Here is a 21352-nt window from a genome sequence, read left to right on the forward strand (position 1 = left end):
TGCCCTATGTAAACTAGGCTAGCCAGGAGGGCTGTTTACTTCACCTGAGGTTCTCACTCCAGTCCTTGGACCTTCCTTTGTTCTATTTTCACGGGCTTTTTCCTTTCTTTGTCTTTTAGCCACTGCTATTTTGGACTCCTTTTTCCTATTCTAACTACTTAACACTTACATTTTGTGACAAAAAAGAGATAGTTTAAATTAAAAAAAAAAAGCCAATAACGACTCTGGATGCCCAGGTCTGAGCTCTGCCTTCACCTTCATCATCCCGTATGTGGGTGGGGAGATCCTCCCAGACCAAGCTAGGTGCTCCAGGAAGGTCAGCCACAGTCAGGGACAGTCAGCGATCCAGAAACCACTGCATCATGAGTGTCTCTGAGCTGAGCCCGACCAGAGCCCTGGGCAGTGTCTCTGGGCTTCTGCAGGTGGTCTCCCTGCTCGGCCTGGTTCTGCTTCTGCTCAAGGTGGCACAGCTCTACCTGCGCAGACAGTGGCTGCTCAAAACCCTTCATCAGTTCCCATCTCCTCCTCCCAACTGGCTCTGTGGGTACAAGCAGGAGGTAGGATGGAACTGGACTAGGGACTGGAAGGGCTGGGAGGGGCGGGGATGTACAGCATTATCATGGTCAGTGAATTCATACCTTGTCCTGTGCTTGTCTGGAAGCACTGACATCGATCTGATGAATCAGCCCTATGGGTTCACTGCCCAGGAGACAACAGAGAGAAATCTAAGACAGTGTTAGGTCACAGGAAAAGAGGCTCACCTGCTGAGTAGCCATAAGACAAACCTACTTGCCTTGATCAGACTGAGGGATTTTGCAACTCATGATTTCAGTTGTTGGCACACAGGAGTGAGGTTTCCAGGATGGGGCCAGCTAAACAGAACTGACATTCGAGTTGCACAATCAACAGGGTGAGTTTGCCTGCCTGGTGTCCTCTCTCTGGACTATGGACTCTTGGAACTGAGCCTGTAATCCTCCTTACCCCCAGCACCCAGCACAGAGCCTGCACAGAGTGGTGTCAGACCATTGTGTGGAGGGACAGAAGGAGGAAAATGAACAGCTTTCAGGCTTGGAGGGGCAGCATTGCCACACTCATCAATGGCAGCACTAGCCTGTGAGGTGGGGGATCTCTGAGCAAAGTCAGATGGAGAGGGGTCACCAAGGGTCTATGGCTTAAACAAGTGTCAGGAGACAATCACAGGTTGCAGAGAGCTAAGGCCTCTCTTTCTTGAATGCACAATTAGTGCAGAGTGGATACAAAGACAAGAACTGGAAACAGCCAAGTCCCATGCAGGCTGGCCCAGTATCTCTCTCTCCCTCCTAATTTCCTGCACCCCAGGTTACTCAGGGTCCACCCCACCTGCCTGTGCTTTCCAGCCTCTGGGAGTTGGCTCCCATGGGCCCTCTCCCTGGAATGACCTTGCCCCTCATTTCTATGGACCAAGGCCCAACCCCAAGCCATCTCCTCTCAGGTATTTTCCTTGGTCACCCATGAGTGAAGAGGAAAACTCTTTGTCCTTTGCAGATCCTTCTCATAAGGCAGAGCTGACTAGATTCAGCTATTTCTATCTGCAATGTCATAGCTATGAGCTCCTTCTGAGAGAGCCCACCTCTGGTTCATCTTTGTAACCCAAAAGCATCTTGGTAAATGATGATTTGATTAATGAGCAAGTTCAGGACAAAGAGCTTTCTAACATCCGGGTCTGAGTTAGGCACCCTTCCCAAAGCTTCCCCTGAGGCTTCGTCTTCCCTCCATCACACATTCATGATGCTCTCCTGTTATGGCCACTTGATCTCTCAGTCTGCTCCACTCCCCTCCAGGCTCCAAACAGACAAGCATGTAGAGCTGCATCCTAGTTCAGTGCCTTAAATCTGTGCCTGGCACATAGTAAATGCTCAGTAAACAAAAGCTTAGTGAAGGAACATGACCCACAGTAGACAAATTGCCTCAGAGCTCCTGAGTCCTGATGGGAGAAGGGTGCAGGCAGAGATCAGATACAAAAGTGCAAAGGGTTGCTCTGAGTTACACAGAAGTCAATGAAATAAAGACAATTTGACTATGGAACATGCTGGGGACCAACCGTTGATGAGAAATCCAGGGATAACAAAACAAAGCTGAGTCTCCAAAGTTGAGGAGAAGCAGTTGCTCTGTGGCAAAAAGGATGGGCCACCAGGTAGAGGGAAGAACATAGGCAAAGACCTTGAGAGTGAGCCGGTGAGCCAGTGCAAGGAGCGCTGGCAGCAGCATCTTGGGGGCAGAGCAATGGGTCCTGTGGAATGGCCAGCCCTACAAGGGCAACAATAGAGACAATAAAACATAAAGGAAAGGGCTTTGTGGTCCACACTCAGGAGTTTACAAAGATTCCTCTAGGCAATGGGAAGTGCACAAATGTTTCTGAATATTAGTAAATGATATGAGATTAAAAATCCAACTATTTTCACAATCTTATTTCAAAACCTGCTGAGGTCCAGCCCCGGTGGATCCAGGGTGATTCAAAGGTGGGGACAGCATCAGCGTCCTTGGAAAAGTACATATTTAATTACAGATATATACAGAGATTAGAAACGAATAGTGTAGTAGGAAAATTAGTGGAGAAAAAGAGGGTGAATAACTTGGTTTACATGGAATAGCATCCATGCTCCAGATGGGAATTCAGCTAGAAAAACGGGGAGCAAGAAAGAAACGACATGGGGGAATCAGTCTTTCCAGAAACTGATCCGATTTCTTTATTTTTGGGTTTGCTTATATACCTTTTGTTACACATAGGAATGAATACAGAGTCACGTGGGGGTCAGCAGTCCTGACCTTTATCAAAATCAGGTGCTTCACATAAAAGGTCTTAGGGGTTTTACATCATCTTCTGGCCATGAGACCTGCTGACATTTTATGATCCTTTCTTTCTGATAACCAAAAAACTTGTTTCCTCCAATGGTGTTTTTTCTTAAACCAGGCACCACCCTCCAAATAAAGTTGCATTCCTATAGGGTGAGGGTGTAGTGAGTTACAATCAAGAAAGGAATTTATTTAACCCAAGGTTAACATGATTAATCTTAAAGGTTAATACTTATTTCTCCTATATGCTTAAAGGTTAATACTTATTTCTCCTATATGCTAGTTATATTCATTATAAGGGCAGGGAACATGGAGATTTAGCAGCAAACATCAACCCAACAAATGAAAATCCTTTCACCAATGTTCCCCTTAAGATCTATTTAGTCTTAAGATAGTGATAAAGTTACATTTTTACATAGCAAGGACACAGTGATCTATAACAAAGTACAGTGATCTATTACAAAAGAGAAAATCCATTAACTCAAAAAGTCTAGTACTGCTAACCTTAAAACTACTATATTTCCTTTTCTATATTCCAAATACATTGATTAATATATTCCCAGGTGCCTAAGGATATGGAGACCTGGTGGCAATCATTGACTCAACAATGAGAAAAGCCCTATGCTAATTAAGACTCTCAAAATACTCCAAAACTCTCTGTGCTGTTTATGGTTGAGAGGTAGTAAACAATCATGTGTGTAGTGGCAGGAGTATGGATAATCCTGTCACACAAGCTAGTCTGTCAGCAGACAGGTTTAACCTGAAACACCCTTGTCACACCCAGGGCAGGGAATTAGCAGTAATTATTGGCACAACAAATGAAAAAAACCTTTCACCAATATAATTCCTAACCAACCCACTATACTAATAATTTCCAACTCCCCAAAAGAATTTGCCTTTAGTAAGTCTAAAACATCTTGTGCCTCTCAGGTTGGGAGGCTGTAAACAATCACATGTGGCCGGACAAACCTATACAAGCGGGCTAGATAACCTTCAGAGCAGTCCGTAAGCTGAAACACTCTTGTCACGCCCAGGAATTTTTATTGCCTTGGAGCTGCACGCTTACTCCTTCTCCGAGAGAAACGGTTATGGGGGAGAGCCCCCCGTAAAGTCAGAGGTGTAGGTGAGAGCATAAAGCAGACTCTGGTTTTGGGGTAGATGCTCGGGAACAGGGGGTTTCCTGAGGCTTGATCACGCCTTTGCGTATGCCAAGCCTCCTTCCTCATGACCTTTGCCATGGGCGGAGTTCCTCACACTGGCTCCCAGCAAAAACCATTTTCATATATACATCCAGAATTTGTCCCCCAACTGTGCACACACTCAATATGTAAAATAACATTATACACACATAGTTTAATTTTTTCATTTAGCCATATATATTCTAAATACCCTTTTATATTAACATTTACATGTATGCTGTGACAGTATTGAAGATATATAACAGTCAGTATGGCAAAATGAAATTAAATCATAGCTTAATTTTTAAAATATAGTCTATTTTTTCTTCTTCAAATAAACAAAATAAGACAAAACTGTTTACCAAGTGTTATGAATTATCACTAACTGCTCATGCAAATTTTATCCAAATGACCTCCAAAAGTTTTGTGCACCATGGAGTCAACCCCTGATGTAGGTGTCTGTAAGCACTTTGTAGTGGTGGCCTAAGTCTACCCAACAATGGGACAGAATCTGGTCTAAGCATCAAAGGTGGACAGCCAGCAAGGTCTGGATCAGAGCTCAAGTCATAAGAAACAGTTCTGAACTCTTAGTTCTGCTGATGGATCCAGAGTAACCTCCTGATACCCCAACCTACCCTTGACACGACTCCAGCCCTGGCACTGAAAGAAGGGTTTTATTGATTAGTCTTTTCTTTGCTTACAATTCCAAGATGACAGTGAGCTGCAAGCCCTACTGGAAAGGGTAGAGACATACCCGAGTGCACATGTTCGCTGGCTGTAGGGGACAATGGCCATAGTTCTGATCTACGACTCGGACTGTATGAACGTGGTCCTGGGGAGGTCAGGTGAAAGGGAAACCCTCAGCAGGAGAAAATCTTCCCTTGAATACATGTCCCTGGGTGTGAAATTCCAGAAGAGACTGGCCCTTCAGACATCAAGGCCTGAACTCTTTCAAACATACCTCAACACACCGGCCAGACTAAAGACAACATTATTTACTCTTTCTAAATGCTTAAACACCTGGGTGAGGCTGGCTTCTCTTTTATTTCTTACTTTTCTTCTTATTACAGCCAAACTGAAATGATCCCAGATCTGGAAGACAATTCCCTATCCACACTGATCAAGGTTGACCACCTCTCACAGTTGCCTCTCCTTGGTCATGGGATGGCCAAACCACCACCAATTATAGTACACCCACAGGTTCTGTCTTATTCTAAGGCACTGAACAGAGCTAACGTTTCATGGCAATTCACCATTCTTGGTCCTGTGGATGTTCTGTTCCCAGAACACTGAGTCTGCCTTCCTGGGCTCACAGTGACTATCTGGACAGGGAGAGTCAGTGTTGGGAGGCAAGTGGCAGGTATATTGAGACAGACTGCCATCTGACAAGCACCAGAAAGGGGAGCACCATGGCCTGGACCTCAGCTGCTCTGGGGGCTCCCTGACTTTTTTGGTCCCCTCAACTTTTCTTCCTTACTTTCCAGGCCCAAAGTCTCTTAGTATCTACAGATTCCTGATTCCCTGTATTGGTAAGTACATTTAAATACAACAGTGTTCCACCTACTAGTTAGGTTAAAAAGAGCTTCCACTTTGCATAATGGAGAACTGCTGCCAGGCACCCGGTCACCACCTCCATCTCTGAATCAAGCCTTATTTCTCTTCTTCCAATACAACATTCATCCTTTGTAATAGTGCTGAGAGCCCTCCTGAAGCTGAGCCTCTACTTCATCTCTTCTCTGTCCTTTCCAATGTTCTCAGCCTGACTTTTAGGTAAATCCTTCATTCACCTGCTCGCCCCCCCCCCCCCGCCCCCACTACTGTTTATCCACTTCTATCTCACTGCTGTCATAATCATGTCCTAGGGACAGACATACTGGAAATTCACTTCCTTGAGATGTACTGCCTTTCCAACTCTTGCTCTTCATGAGCCTTCTCCTGACATACTCCATTCCTCCCAAGTTGGCCCCAGTCTCCCTGATGCCCATACACACCCATCTGTGGTCCAGGGACAGGCTTGCTGCTGTTGGAGGGGCAGACGTTGTTCCAGCACTGGTGGATGCTGACCCCAGCCTTCCACTATGACATCCTGAAGCCCTACATGGGACTCATGGCCCACTCTGTCCAAAGGATGCTGGTGAGTTCAACCCTTGTTGCCAGTACCCACTCCCACTCACTGCAATTGACAAAGTCCACTCTCAGATGCTTGTGTCCCTCAGACATCCATCAGATACAGTCCCCAGAATGATGAATTTAGAACTTCATAAGAGACAGTGCTCACCAAAACTGAATGGGACAGAGGAACATGCAGGCACCAGCTTGGATCCACAGTTTGTTCCTCAACAAAGGAAAGGAAGTTATTCAGGATGCACATTCGTCTCATCTCAAGTCTTTGACACAGAAGACTAGAAGAAGGACAGCAGCACAAATTGGCCATGACTGGCTTGAGCAATGGCAGCTTCAGTGGAAGAGTGGACATCCCAGAATGTTACTCAAGTGGGCTCTACCTGGGTCCAGGGCTTCTGTGTGGCACTGAGCCACTCATGGGAGCAAATGAAACCAGGTCTACACTCAAAGAGTTCAGTTCAGTTCAGTTCAGTCGCTGTTGTGTCCTACTCTTTGTGACCCCATGAATCGCAGCACGCCAGGCCTCCCTGTCCATCACTGTCTCCCAGAGTTCACTCAAACTCACATCCATCGAGTCAGTGGGTCTTCACAAACATCATCCCTGATCCAGACCAGGTACCACCTGGGCTCAGCTAATATTGGACAAATGAAAGGAACTGAAGTAAGTCAAGCCCCTTCCTAGGAGCCCTAATAGAGCTTCTTAGGCTTTTCCTTGCCTTTAAATATTTGCTTACTTGTGTTGGACATCACCTGACCTACTGTCGATTTTGATTCTCCCTTTGTCCCCAAGAAACTATGCTTTTTGCTCTGCCACAGGATGTTTATCATCATAAATTATTGCTAAAATTCAGAATTAACTCAAATATTATGAGAGACCATGTCAATTTATATAATAAAATATTCATAGGAAACTGGCATCATATTACATACATATGTTTAGCCTCAGTTGCTAAAACACATCTGCTTAGAGAGTGAGGAAATCTCATGCAAATAGGTAGAGACAGAGAGGGCCTGGCCTTGTCAGCACAGGCCTTCTGGAAGAGCAGAGAAGAGTCAATCTGCCTCTCCACAAGACAAGTAGGAGGAGCTCATCAGCCAGGACTCACATGTAGAGATCTTCAGACATGTCTCCTTGATGACCCTGGACACCATCATGAAGTGCACCTTCAGCTTCCAGTGCAGCATCCAGACTGACAGGTCAGTGAAGGCACTTCAAGGGCAGAGTCCTGTTGTCACCAGCTGGGGAGGACTTATCTGAGAGCCAGTAAGGGCAGCAGGGATGTTTCTCAGCACAAAAATTAATGTTCTGCAGAGAAACTTGGACCATGGTCAAATACCACCCAGACTATTCTTGACTCAGTCACAGGTCCCTGATTCCTATACAGGGAAAAGCCCGGCTCCTTAGGACACTTGTAAATAATGAGGGTTTTCAGAGTGTTAGACAGAAATGACAATGCCTAGATGTTGCCTGTCCCTACTGACTGAGGAATCCTCGACCCAGAGCCCTAATCCCTCTCCAGGTCAGAGGCTCCCTCAACTCCAGTCTCTTCTGCATCCTCTCCCTTCAGGAACTCCAAGTCCTACATCCAGGCTGTCAGGGATCTCAACAGTCTGATATTTTGATATATTTTGATATATATTGATCTCAACAATTCTGATATTTCTTGAATGAAAAATATATTCCACCAGAAAGACCTCATCTACAGGCTGACACCTGAAGGCCACTGGAACCACTGGGCCTGCCAGCTCGCCCATCAACACACAGGTTCTCCTCCTTCTTTTGGGCTGCTCCACACACCTACATCAGGCACATGTGAAAGGGCTTGGCCTTGACCCCCAGGCAGAGCCCAGACTCCTGCTTCCTCTTCAGGATCTGACACACACCTGCATGCTGCAGGGACTGGGAACCCAGAGGTCAGGGTGTCGGGTGTTGAATAAGGAGTTACAGGAGTCACCATGTTGGTGATGACTAAGTGAGACCCCCTCCCAACAGCATTCAGACAGAGCCTCCATGTGCTGTGTTACTGCAGGGATTGCTACCTGGAGTAGATGACACTGGAGTTCTCAGTCCTGACATGCTCACCCAGTCCCACTCTCACCCACATCCACCTGGCACCCAGACTGGGCCTGAGAGGCAGATGGGTCTATGGTGGGTGCTGCATATGGGTCCCCAGAGTCCTCAGCTCTGGCTGGGAACCACTGTTCTGGGACAGATGCAGTGATCAAGGAGAGGAAGGCTCACCTGCAGAAGGAGGAAGAGCTGGAGAAGGTGAGGAGCAGGAGGCACTTGGACTTCCTGGACATCCTCCTCTTTGCCAGAGTGAGTGTGAGCAAGAGAGGCCTGAGTCTTTGGGCAAAAGTGCATAGGAAGGGCAGACCCTACACTCTGGCCCTGCCTCCACAGATGCAGAAGGGGAGCAGCTTCTCTGATGAGGACCTCCATGCCGAAGTGGACACATTCATGTTTAAGGGTCATGACACCACAGCCAGTGGCATCTCCCAGATCCTCTATACACTGGCTTCCCACCCTGTGCATCAGCAGAGGTGCCAGGAAGAGATCCAGAGCCTCCTGGTGGATGGTGCTTCCATCATCTGGTGAGTGTCCAGGAGACAGAAGAACCCTGCCCCATCTGTGCTAGAGAGAATCCCTGCTTGTCCTGTCCTGCCCACCCTTAGATGCATTTCTTTTCAAGGACCACCTAGACCAGATGCCCTATACCACCATGTGCATCAAGGAGGCACTGAGACTCTATCTCCCAGTGCCCAGGAAGCCAGAGAGTAGAGCAAGCCCATCACCTTCCATGAGGGACGCTCCTTACCTGCAAGTATGAACTTCACCTCACCACTCACCTAAGTCCACTCCAAGACCACACAGGACCTCAGAGCCCCACACGGGCTCTTCCAGTTCTGGAATGGCATGACTATTGTTTCTGCCTCAAGATAGTTAATATTTGCTTTGAAGTATATCCAACCAGTCCATTCTGAAGGAGATCAGCCCTGGGATTTCTTTGGAAAGAATGATGCTAAAGCTGAAACTCCAGTACTTTGGCCACCTCATGCGAAGAGTTGACTCATTGGAAGAGACTCTGATGCTGGAAGGGATTGGGGGCAGGAGGAGAAGGGGACGACAGAGGATGAGATGGCTGGATGGCATCACGGACTCGATGAACATGAGTCTGAGTGAACTCCGGGAGATGGTGATGGACAGGGAGGCCTGGTGTGCTGTGATTCATGGGATCGCAAAGAGTCGGACATGACTGAGTGACTGAACTGAACTGATGGACAACTTCTGAAGAGTGCTTGATGCAGAATCTGAAGCAGCAAACACTCATAAGCAACTGCTGGGCTTTGAATGGGGTCTTGTATTGTAGTCCTAGAGTTCTTAATTCCTTCAGTTGTAAAGGCTTGAAGCAAAAGCAGAGAGAAACAGGTAGAGATTGTTTTTTCCATATGGGCTCTAAGGAGGGAGCTCTGTGAAATCACCGCCAGGGGTCACACGGACTTCTTTTTGAGGCCTTCCTGTGAATGGCAGAGAGCATCTGATGACCTACCATGGCTGGAGGCCAACCATCAGCCCCCCTTCCAGTGGGCCTGAATCCAAGCCCTGCCACTTCCTAACTATAAGATCATAGACACATCCATTAACCTCTCAAGGCTCAGGTGCTTCCTCTCCACCTGGGGATATGACTGCCTTCCTTGAGGGCTGTGTGAGTACTAAATGAGCTACTGCACATTTCCAAAGGGCCATGATGGTACTTGATAAATGTGACTTGTCATCTGAGTTGCTCCTATATGTAAGCCTCCAATTCTTTAACTTCTCAGTCCTGGGCCCTGGTTACCTACTCCTAAACAGTGATCATGTGATTTGTCACACCCAGCCCACCAGTCTCGCAAGGGCATCATTTCATTCAGAGTGATGGAGAGTGATCCAAGACACTTTGTGCCAGCACATGCCCACTGCTGCATGGGAACCATCAGGCTTCTCTCTCTCCTCCCTTCCCCATAGGAATCATCCTCCCCTATCCTTTTATGGGCTTTATCACAACCCAAAGGTGTGGCCAAACCTGGAGGTAAGATGGTGGTGGGAGGAGGGGATGGGATGCTCTCTCCACACCAACCCCTTCTCCTGCTCCTCCTCTGGGATTCTTGTCCCCTGATAGATTGACGCAAGAAGTTTGACCCCATCTGTCCTGGCCCTGGTGCTCTCTCTGCAGGTGTTTGACCCATCCCGGTTTGCACCAGGTTCTACTCGACACAGCCATGCCTTCCTGCCCTTCTCAGGAGGATTCAGGTGAGGCCTCTGTACTTGGGGAAGCAGGTGTCACTGGTTGCTATCCGGTATGTGTGATTGTCTGCATTCAGATGTGGTACATGCAGTTTTGTCCTTGTATGTTGATGTGTTGAGAAGCGGAGGTGGGTCTCCAGGTATAAGAAGGCTTTCAGGACCCACAATGACTTTGATCTCCTGACTTCTGCAATAACTGGCCACATTTCCATGTCAGTGGCTGTTTCAAAGTATTCTGGGGATTTCCTCACTTTAGGAGTATGACTTTAGCATCAGAAGTTTTCATGATAGTTAATCTTCAGATGCTTAGTTCTTTGCAATTATCAGTTATCTTAAAAGGCAGATGACTCTTCTCTCTTCCCACATTCTTAGTCAGAGCACTACCTTTTCTGCTTAAATCACCAATCAGCCTCTCATTGTATATATTATGTTTCCATGGATTTGGACTCCCAGCTGTCTTCCTTCTTCCCAGCTGTCCTGGAGGTTCAAGTCATATTAGTGAGCAGTTACAATTGCCCTTTGAAGAAAGTTACACAGTCAGTGTGTTCTCTATTTCTCTGGGGGACTCTCACAAATCTTTAACTAAATATTCATATAAATGTGATACCTTTTCAAGTTGCCCAAATTCTTTATATGTATGGTGGGTTATTTTAAAGGAAAACTGGAGAAGAAAATGGCAACCCACTCTAGTGTTCTTGCCTGGAGAATCCCAGGGACAGGGGAGCCTGGTGGGCTGCCGTCTGTGGGGTCGCACAGAGTCGGACACGACTGAAGCGACTTAGTAGTAGTATGGTGGGTTATATACCACACTCCCAAATTCTACAGTGTCTAACGTGGGCAAAAAGCATAAAGTGGAGGACAATCAAGCAATTGTGAGAGAAAAATCCATTATTTTGTATTTAACACAAGCCTTTGAAAAGTTCCTTGCATGTAAATATAAAGCACACTTTAAATGATGATTAAGGTGGATGACACATCCAGAATGACTATGGTGAAAATTGTAAGATCATCCCCTGAGACAGTAACTTTCATAACTGCAACTTCTTAGTAAGAACCAGTTGTTGTTGTTGTTGTTTCCTGAATCTACAGTTCTGTGAAATTTTCAGTTAGTGAATCAACCTTCACAGAATAGGTTTGAAGCCAATTGTCTTCCTGAATTGGTTCTAGGATTTAATTTGCACTAGGGTCCAGTCCTTCCTTGTAGACATGGCTGCATGTCATGCAGCTGCCACTAGAGGACAAGAGGGACTCAGAAGCTTGATTCCTAGGTCAGAATTAATATATATCATACTGTCATTCCATTTAGGTTGTTTTCAGTTCGGTTCAGTTCAGTCCCTCAGTCGTGTCCGACTCATCGAGACCCCATGAACCACAGCACGCCAGGCCTCCCTGTCCATCACCAACTCCCAGAGCTTATCCAAACTCATCTCCATTGAGTCTGTGATACCATCCAACCATCTCATCCTCTGTTGTCCCCTTCTCCTCCTGCCTTCAATCTTTCCCAACATCAGGTTCTTTTCAAATGAGTCAGCTCTTCTCATCAGGTGGCCAAAGGATTGGAGTTTCAGCTTCAGCATCAGTCCTTCCAATGAACACCCAGGACTGATTTCCTTTAAATTTTGTTTAAATATGAGAGCATATATTAAGCATGTCTTCATGTGCCAAGGCCTATACTAGGAGATGGAAACACAGAGAGGATAACGCCATCCTCCCTCAGAGCTCACTATCAACAAATCAACATGTCTACTCAAGACAGACACCATTCACACACCCACATTTTCACTCACTCATTCATTGAGCAGACTGTGGAAGGTTAGAAGATCTTGGCGCTGTGCTAGACACTGGATGTGATATGTCCTTGAGCTAACACTAATGGTGCCTTGAGGTGCCTTGAGGAGGGGAGAGGTGCAGCGAGCAGAGGTGGTGAAGGTGGTGGTCACTGGATTGAGCTTTGGGCATGTGGTCTGTGGAGGTGGGGGAAGGGACAACAAGAGAAGCTGAGTTGAGGAAGAAGAGCTTACAGTAAACTGTATTGAATTCATGATCTCTGAGGGAGAGAATTTCACTTTGGGACCAGACAGGTGGTTTCAGTCACTCAGAGCTTTGTGTGGCAAAAGTTTTATTACAGTCAAAAGGGGCAGAGAAAGCATCTTACATAGACATCAGAAGGAGGCAGAGAGTGTTGCTAGTTTTAACAAGGGAAATCCCTTGCATTCCTATACACTAACAATGAGAAAACAGAAAGAGAAATTAAGGAAACAATTCCATTCACCACTGCAACAAAAAGAATAAAATACCTTGGAATATATCTACCTAAAGAAACAAAAGACCTATATATAGAGAGAGAAAACGATAAAACACTGATGAAAGAAATCAAAGAGAACACAAATAGATGGAGAAATATACCATGTTCATGTATTGGAAGAATCAATATAGTGAAAACGAGTATACTACCCAAAGCAATCTATAGATTCAATGCAATCCCTATCAAGCTACCAACAGTATTTTTCACAGAACTAGAACAAATAATTTCACAATTTGTATGGAAATACAAAAAAAACCTCCAATAGCCAAAGCAATCTTGAGAAAGAAGAACAGAACAGGAAGAATCAACCTGCCTGACTTCAGGCTCTACTACAAGGCTACAGTCATCAAGACAGTATGGTACTGGCACAAAGACAGAAATATAGATCAATGGAACAAAATAGAAAGCCCAGAGATAAATCCACACACCTATGGACACCTTATCTTTGACAAAGGAGGCAAGAATATACAATGGAGAAAAGACAATCTCTTTAACAAGTGCTGCTGGGAAAACTGGTCAACCACTTGTAGAAGATTTATATACTTTTTCAAAAGAATGTCTCAAGGTTGTAGAGGTCTTATCAGACCCACTCCCACAACATACATCTTAAGATAATAGGATTAGTCAGAAGTTTCCTGTTAAGAAGGAGAAACATGTCCTGGATCAAGATACATTGCTGTTATACAATCATTAGTACAAGCTTAAGGAAAAACATACCCTTGAGTAAGATATGTTTTGTTTTGTTTTGTTTTCTGTAACCATCAGCTCTGGGCTTAAAGAAAGTTAGTCTTAGGCAATTTAGATTGTTACCATAACAACTCAGAGCTTAAGAAAAAGATGTCTTATGTGACTAAGATGAAGGAATGTAAGGGGAAAAAATGGGTTTGTCCCTTTCTCCTCCTTGAAGGCCCTGGTATCCTTATCAACCTACGTAACAAGAAGCTCTCTCAGCTGGACAGGACCCAGATGAGTAAGGAACAATCCAGAGAGAGCTGTGATACAGTTGTAGCACTGGGTGATGTCCTCCTTGTGATGGGGAACAGAACAGGCCTGGAGCTGCCATGGCTTCAATAGAGAGAGGAGATGCAGGGAGGCTGAAAAGGTCAGGTAAGGAGACCAAAGGATGGTTAGTTAGGGGGTCACTTCTAGAGTAGAATAGGAAGATTTAGAGAAGATTGACTGAAGGGCTGAGGGGATACAGGAGACCAATCCATTAATTAACTGGGAGGCAAATGGTCCAGCAGGTTCAGGGTCACTAATTCGTGTCCCAACAAGGAAGTTGTTTGTTGCCATTCTGATTCCTTGCACAACCCTCTCTTGTCCTCTCTGGAAATGGGGACCCCTATTTGTCTGCCATAGAAAGTGAGGGCCTGAGTGTGAAGCCCACCCTGTCCCATAGAGTGTCCTGGCCTGGCCTAAAACCAGAAACTGCCTGTGAACCAGTGAACAAAGTTCTCATTCACATTTCCTGATTTGCTTGACTTGATTCTGTGCTTAGAGTTCAGGTGCTCCCCAACAGGATTTCTTGCTGAGAGCATAAGTGGGAGTTAGGGGCTAGTTTTTAGAGAGGTGGGCTTTGTCAAAAGACAGGGGGAGAGTGTGGACCAAGGCCTGGGTGGCAAGTTCAGTGTGACTTATAGGGAAGGGATCATGGCTTGGTCATGTGGAGGACAGCCCTGAACCCCTGTCTCCAGCAGGTGTCAGAAGCCTCTGCTCACTTCCTTTTCCCATCCTGACCCAGGAACTTCATCGGGAAGCAGTTTTCCATGAATGAGTTGAAGGTGGCTGTGGCCCTGAACTTGCTTCGATTTGAACTGGCACCAGATCCCTCAAGAGTCCCAGTGCCCATTTGAAAACTTGTGTTGAAGTCTAAAAATGGGATCTACTTGTGGCTCAGGAAGATCCTCTGATCCTTTTGTGGACAGCACAAGCTCTGAGGGCCCCTGTCTGTCAACCTGCCTTGCTGTATCTCTCTCCTGTCCATGCCTCTTTGCCCACTTCCTGCTTCCATCTGCCCACCTACCAGCCTGCCTCATCTCCTGCTTCTTGCCCAGCAAACTTTCTGTCCTCCTCATCTCACTTGTCTATAAGATCCTATCTGCTTCTCTCTCCATCTGTCTCTGACCCCTTATGTCTCTCATTGCCCACCTGAATCCCAATCATCAGCCCTCCTCCATTCTGTCTACTCTCTCCCTGTGTTTCTCCCCTTCTGCCTGCCTGTCTGTCCCTGTATTCACTTCCTTTTGCTGATAAAATAATGTATCACTGCCTTAGGGAATAGGCTCTGACAGCTCTGGAGTGAGAAATCTGAAATTGGTTGCCCTTGAATAACCAAGATGTTGGCGGGCCCCCTCTCCAGGGATCTAGGACAGGGTCCCAGTCTTTGCCTTTTCTGCATCGAGAGCTGCAATCCTTGCATTCCTTGGCTCCTGGGCCGTCCTCCACATTCAAATCCAACAGCATCTTCAAATGAACCTCTTCTTCTGTCTTCACATCACCTTCTCTTTCATGATGACTTTGTGATTAGATGAACAACTCAGATAAGACAGGCTTGTTCTCCTGATCTAGGGTTGAGGACAAGGACACCTGGGCAGCTGTTGCTGGACCTGCGAAGTCCTGTGTGACTACCATTGGCCTGGGCTCCCGATCTCTCCCATGCGTGATGAGTCTTCCCATGTGTCACTCATACGGCTTCCTCTCTCTTGCCCTCCCTGGATAAAGTTCACAGTGTCATATGGAGTGTGTGTGTCTTTGAAAGGAGCTGGGAAGGGAGAGGGAAAGGAGAAGGAAGGGGAGGGAAAACAGTGGAGAGGACAAGGGGAAATAACACCTGCTCTGTGGGGCTGGAACCCCAGCAGGGAGAGCATGTCCAGTTCCCTTGCAGCCTCACACTCTGGGGTCCCTCATTCCCCACACCCTGCCTGGCATCTGAGGCCCCCATGACAGCAGAGTCAGGAGAAAATTCTCATCTCCAAGGGCTCAGAGGGAAGACGCTCACACCAGCACCTGTCAGGGAAGGAGCCTCCCTGATCTTCTGTGGTAGCTTCCTCACCACATCTTTAGAGGGGCCCAGCCAACGCCCACCCTGTGCTAGCAGGAAAGACTTTACAGACTGGCCAGGCACATGGGTCTCCTTCATCCTAGAAGAGATTTGAAAAGAACCCAGCCTGGACATGTCACCAGCCCCCTGACAGTTCTACCTCACAAGCAGAACCTTAGGCTCCTCAGAGGCCACAAGTGGTGGGGGCATGTGTGTACTGGAGGGCCTGGGAGGAACCAGCTGGGCACAAGTATTGGCTGCTGGGAGAAGATGTCAGATCCAAATCCAGGACAGCTGGTGGTACCTCCCACATAGGACAACACCGTGGAGTCTCTGGTCTTTCTCCTCAGCCACCGTGATGAAGGAGCTTCTTCAGCCCAGGTATTTCCAGAGACTGGGAGGGATGTAGTCCTCCTGACACAGGCACTGACCAGAACAAGGCCCTTGCACTCCTCCAGCCTCTCTGCACCCAACCCTGCTGTCTTCTGGCTCTGCACACAGGTCCTCCTCCCACTCACCCCTGCTCTTCCAAGCCCAGGGCCCTGGTGCCAGAGGAGACTTCCCTGCAGCCCTGGGGCTGTGCTGGTATGGTGCCATGTGCCTCTTGAAGGGACATCTCCCCAGCCGGTGCCTGAAGCTGGAATCTTCAGACCAGTTCCCCTTTTTCCCCACTCGCCCCAGGCCCTAGGCCTCAGGGCTAGTTCATCTGCTACAAGAATGGGCCAGATGGACACTCTGGGCTAGATGGAGCAAAGGGCAGGAGAGTTGACTGGGAGGGTCCTAGACAAGAAGCTTCTCAGGTCCCCTGGTGTCAGGAGGTACAGAAGGGCTTCAGTTGGTCACTCTGAGAGCACATGACAATGGACTCCCTCTCCTTTCTGTTCTTAGGGCTGAATCAAGATGCCGAACCAATAAAGGAAAATCTAGTCACTCAGTGTGGGGAGGAAGAGCTGCAGAGCCCTGAGAGGAACCCAGGACAAGGAGGGGATGGATGGGCTGAAAGGGGGTTGAGTGTAAGTGGTTACCCGCCCCTGACCTTTAGTTTGGACCAGCCCCCCAAATGTGGCTCCATAGATTGTGCATGAACCACATATTAGGAGATCAGGCATTCAAGGAGAGTGTTGGGGTCAGAGTTACATAGGGTGGAAGAGCAGGTCAAGAGGAATCTTAAGGCTCCTGAGAGAGCTGGCTTCCAAATGGAAGATTTCATGGAAATCTTTGGTGTTTTACTTGGAATTGTAAGCATTGGATTTGATCTTAAGGGAGAGAATTATGAAATAGTGATTTAAGTCACTAAAGATGAAACTTCACCCCTTCCTCTTTTGCATATGATCTCCATCTCTTTTCAGTACCCACCACTCTAAAAGCACTCTCTACCTGTTGAACTCTTATTCACCCTTCAATGCCCCATTCTTTTTTTTTTTTTGGTCAGGGGGAGCAGGTCAGTGTCTATTCCTGGGTCACAAGAATGATTTTTATTGTACTAGGGTAAGTTTCTACCTTTAATACAGCCTGTGAGCTCAAGAAATATTTGATGAGTGAATGAATGACTGAAATACCATTCCTGGGAGGTATGTAGGAAATAAATTATTATCCCACATTTCAAATTAGAGGCTGAGGCTCAGAGAGGACAAGTCACTAGCTGCATAAGTAGTAAAATCACTCTGGGGCTGGGCCTCCTGGATCCAAGGCCAGTGCTCCATCCACTGGCACAGTCATCCAGGACACACTCCATAGTGGATGGGACAAGCCCTGGGGAACTATTAAGAGGAGCTGAGGCAGGCAGTTCTGAAGTTCAACAGAGAAGGATTTCAATTTCACCAGGGTCTCTCAGAGTCTGTTTTCTGTTGACAACATCACTTTTCCTCTCTGAAGCTAGTTTTACTCTCTGAAGTGGGGATGATGATAAAACAAACCACATCTACTGAAAGTCTGCTGAACTTAACTGTGACTGACTAGTTTCAAGTCAGCTCTACTTGCAGATGTGTCTCTGCACCAGACAACATGGCACATTGCAGTTTCTCATTAAATATTTGGTGAGAAAATTGGAGAAGGAAAAGTGGGGGTATGCCTGGCCGTTGTCACTGTCAGCTAAGAAAGATTTTCTCCCACTCTTCCCCAAGTGTATCCTGCACAATCAACTCTGGAGTCCCAGGTCTGAGCTCTGCCTCCATGTTCACCCTCCCCCAGGTGGGCAGGGAGATCCTCCAGACTGGGTGCTCAGGGAAAGTCAACCACAGTCAGGGACAGTCAGCGATCCAGAAGCCACTGCACCATGAGTGTCTCTGCACTGAGCCCCTCCAGAGCCCTGGGTGGGGTCTCTGGGCTCCTGCAGGTGGTCTCCCTGCTCGGCCTGGTTCTGCTGCTCAAGGTGGCACAGCTCTACCTGCGTAAACAGTGGCTGCTCAAAGCCCTTCATCAGTCCCCGTCTCCTGCTTCCCACTGGCTCTATGGACACAAGCAGGAGATAGGGCGGAGCTGGACCAGGGATTGGGAGGGCCGGGAAGGGAGGGGCTCTAGGGCATGATCATGGTCAGTTAATCCATGGGACAAAGGCTTGCTGTGTGACCAGCACATGGCCCCATGAAGTAACCCAGCTAACCTCTCAGGTCATGGCTCTTCACCCTGTCCAGGGAGCTCACTCCTCCCAGGCCTTGTGCTGGTGTCCTCGGGTCTGTCAGACACTCTTCCTTAAGGAGATCTCAGGCTGTCCTGGCAGCCCTGCCCTTTGAGGACAACAACTGTTCCTTCCTGAATCTCCCCAGTCTCCAGACTGAGCACCTTCAGCTGTTCTCACAGGCTTCCAGATGCTTCCCTGCCCCATCCCTCAATCCCACCCTCCCTGCCTGGCCCTGAGCTCGCCTCGGAGCACAGATGTCATTCTGATGGATCAGCCTTGTGGGTTCACTGTGTGTGGAGACAACAGACAGGAATCTAAGACAGTGTCACATCACAGGAAAAGAGGCTCACTTGCTGGGTGGGGACTTAAATCAGCTGTAGAGAAAAACCAGGTCAGTTTGTTCAGACTGAGGAGATTATATGGTCTCATGGTTCAGTTCAGCTCAGTTCAATCGCTCAGTCGTATCTGACTCATTGTGACCCCATGAATCACAGCATGCCAGGCCTCCGTGTCCATCACGAAATCCCGGAGTTCACTCAAACTCATCTCCGTCGAGTCGGTGATGCCATCCAGCCATCTCATTCTCTGTCATCCCCTTCTCCTCCTGCCCTCAATCTTTCCCAGCATCAAGGTCTTTTCCAAAGAGTCAACACTTCTCATGACATGGCCAAAGTATTAGAGTTTCAGCTTCAACATCAGTCCTTTCAATGAACACCCAGGACTGATCTTCTTCAGGATGGACTGGTTGGATCTCCTTGCAGTCCAAGGGACTCTCAAGAGTCTTCTCCAACACCACAGTTCAAAAGCATCAATTCTTCAGCGCTCAGCCTTCTTCACAGTCCAACTCTCACATCCATACATGACTACTGGAAAAACCATAGCCTTGACTAGACGGACCTTTGTTGGCAAAGTAATGTCTCTGCTTTTGAATATGCTATCTAGGTTGGTCATAACTTTCCTTCCAAGGAGTAACCGTCTTTTAATTTCATGGCTGCAATCACCATCTGAAGTGATTTTGGAGCACCAAAAATAAAGCCTGACTCTGTTTCCACTGTTTCCCCATCTATTTCCCATGAAGTGATAGGACTGGATGCCATGATCTTCGTTTTCTGAATGTTGAGCTTTAAGCCAATTTTTTCACTCTCCTCTTTCACTTTCATCAAGAGGCTCTTTAGTTCCTCTTCACTTTCTGCCATAAGGGTGGTGTCATCTGCATATCTGAGGTTATTGATATTTCTCCCAGCAATCTTGATTCCAGCTTGTGCTTCCTCCAGCCCAGCGTTTCTCATGATGTACTCTGCATAGAAGTTAAATAAGCAATGTGACAATATACAGCCTTGATGTACTCCTTTTCCTATTTGGAACCAGTCTGTTGTTCCATGTACAGTTCTAACTGTTTCTTCCTCACCTGCCTATAGGCTTCTCAAGAGGCAGGTCAGGTAGTCTGGTATTCCCATCTCTTGAAGAATTTTCCATAGTTTATTGTGATCCACACAGTCAAAGGCTTTGGCATAGTCAATAAAGCAGAAACAGATGTTTTTCTGGAACTCTCTTGCTTTTTCCATGATCCAGCAGATGTTGGCAATTTGATCTCTGGTTCCTCTGCTTTTTCTAAAACCAGCGTGAACATCTGGAAGCTCACAGTTCACGTATTGCTGAAGCCTGGCTTGGAGAATTTTGAGCATGACTTTACTGGCATGTGAGATGAGTGCAATTGTGCGGTACCTCGAGCATTCTTTGGCATTGCCTTTCTTTGGGATTGGAATGAAAACTGACCTTTTCCAGTCCTGTGGCCACTGCTGAGTTTTCCAAACTTGCTGGCATATTGAGTGCAGCACTTTCACATGATCATCTTTCAGGATTTGAAACAGCTCAACTGGAATTCCATCACCTCTACTAGCTTTGCTCATAGTGATGCTTTCTAAGGCCCACTTGACTTCACATTCCAGGATGTCTGGCTCCAGGTGAGTGTGAGTGATCACACCATTGTGATTATCTGGATTGTGTAAATCTTTTTTGTACAGTTCTTCTGTGTATTCTTGCCACCTCTTCTTAATATCTTCTGCTTCTATTAGGTCCAGACCATTTCTGTCCTTTATCGAGCCCATCTTTGCATGAAATGTTCCCTTGGTATCTCTAATTTTCTTGAAGAGATCTCTAGTCTTTCCCATTCTGTTGTTTTCCTCTATTTCTTTGCATTGATCGCTAAAGAAGGCTTTCTTATCTCTTCTTGCTATTCTTTGGAACTCTGCATTCAGATGCTTATATCTTTCCTTTTCTCCTTTGCTTTTCACTTCTCTTCTTTTCACAGCTATTTGTAAGTCCTCCCCAGACAGCCATTTTGCTTTTTTTGCATTTCTTTTCCATGGGGATGCTCTTGATCCCTGTCTCCTGTACAATGTCATGAACCTCCGTTCATAGTTCATCAGGCACTCTGTCTCTCAGATCTAGTCCCTTAAATCTATTTCTCACTTCCACTGCATAATCATAAAGGATTTTATTTAGGTCATACCTGAATGGTCTAGTGGTTTTCCCTACTTTCTTTAAGTTAACTCTGAATTTGGCAATAAGGAGTTCATGATCTGAGCCACAGTCAGCTGCTGGTCTTGTTTTTCTTGACTGTATAGAGCTTCTCCATCTTTGGCTGCAAAGAATATAATCAGTCTGATTTCAGTGTTGACCATCTGGTGATGTCCATGTGTAGAGTCTTCTCTTGTGTTGTTGGAAGAGAGTGTTTGTTATGACCAGTGCGTTTTCTTGGGAAAACTCTATTAGTCTTTGCCCTGCTTCATCCTGCACTCCAAGACCAAATTTGCCTGTTACTCCAGGTGTTTCTTGACTTCCTACTTTTGCATTCCAGTCCCCTATAATGAAAAGGACATCTTTTGGGGGTGTTAGTTTTAAGAGGTCTTGTAGGTCTTCATAGAACCGTTCAACTTCAGCTTCTTAAGTGTTACTGGTTGGGACA

General features: G+C 46.7%; 1 pseudogene; it reads left to right on the plus strand.

Annotated features, from left to right (window-relative positions):
- The first annotated feature begins 362 nt into the window (after positions 1 to 362).
- On the plus strand, positions 363 to 14577 carry LOC128044951 (taurochenodeoxycholic 6 alpha-hydroxylase-like; annotated as a pseudogene).
- The last annotated feature ends 6775 nt before the right edge of the window (positions 14578 to 21352 follow it).

This window comes from Budorcas taxicolor, chromosome 3 (genome assembly GCF_023091745.1).
Source record: "Budorcas taxicolor isolate Tak-1 chromosome 3, Takin1.1, whole genome shotgun sequence".
Taxonomy (NCBI): domain Eukaryota; kingdom Metazoa; phylum Chordata; class Mammalia; order Artiodactyla; family Bovidae; genus Budorcas; species Budorcas taxicolor.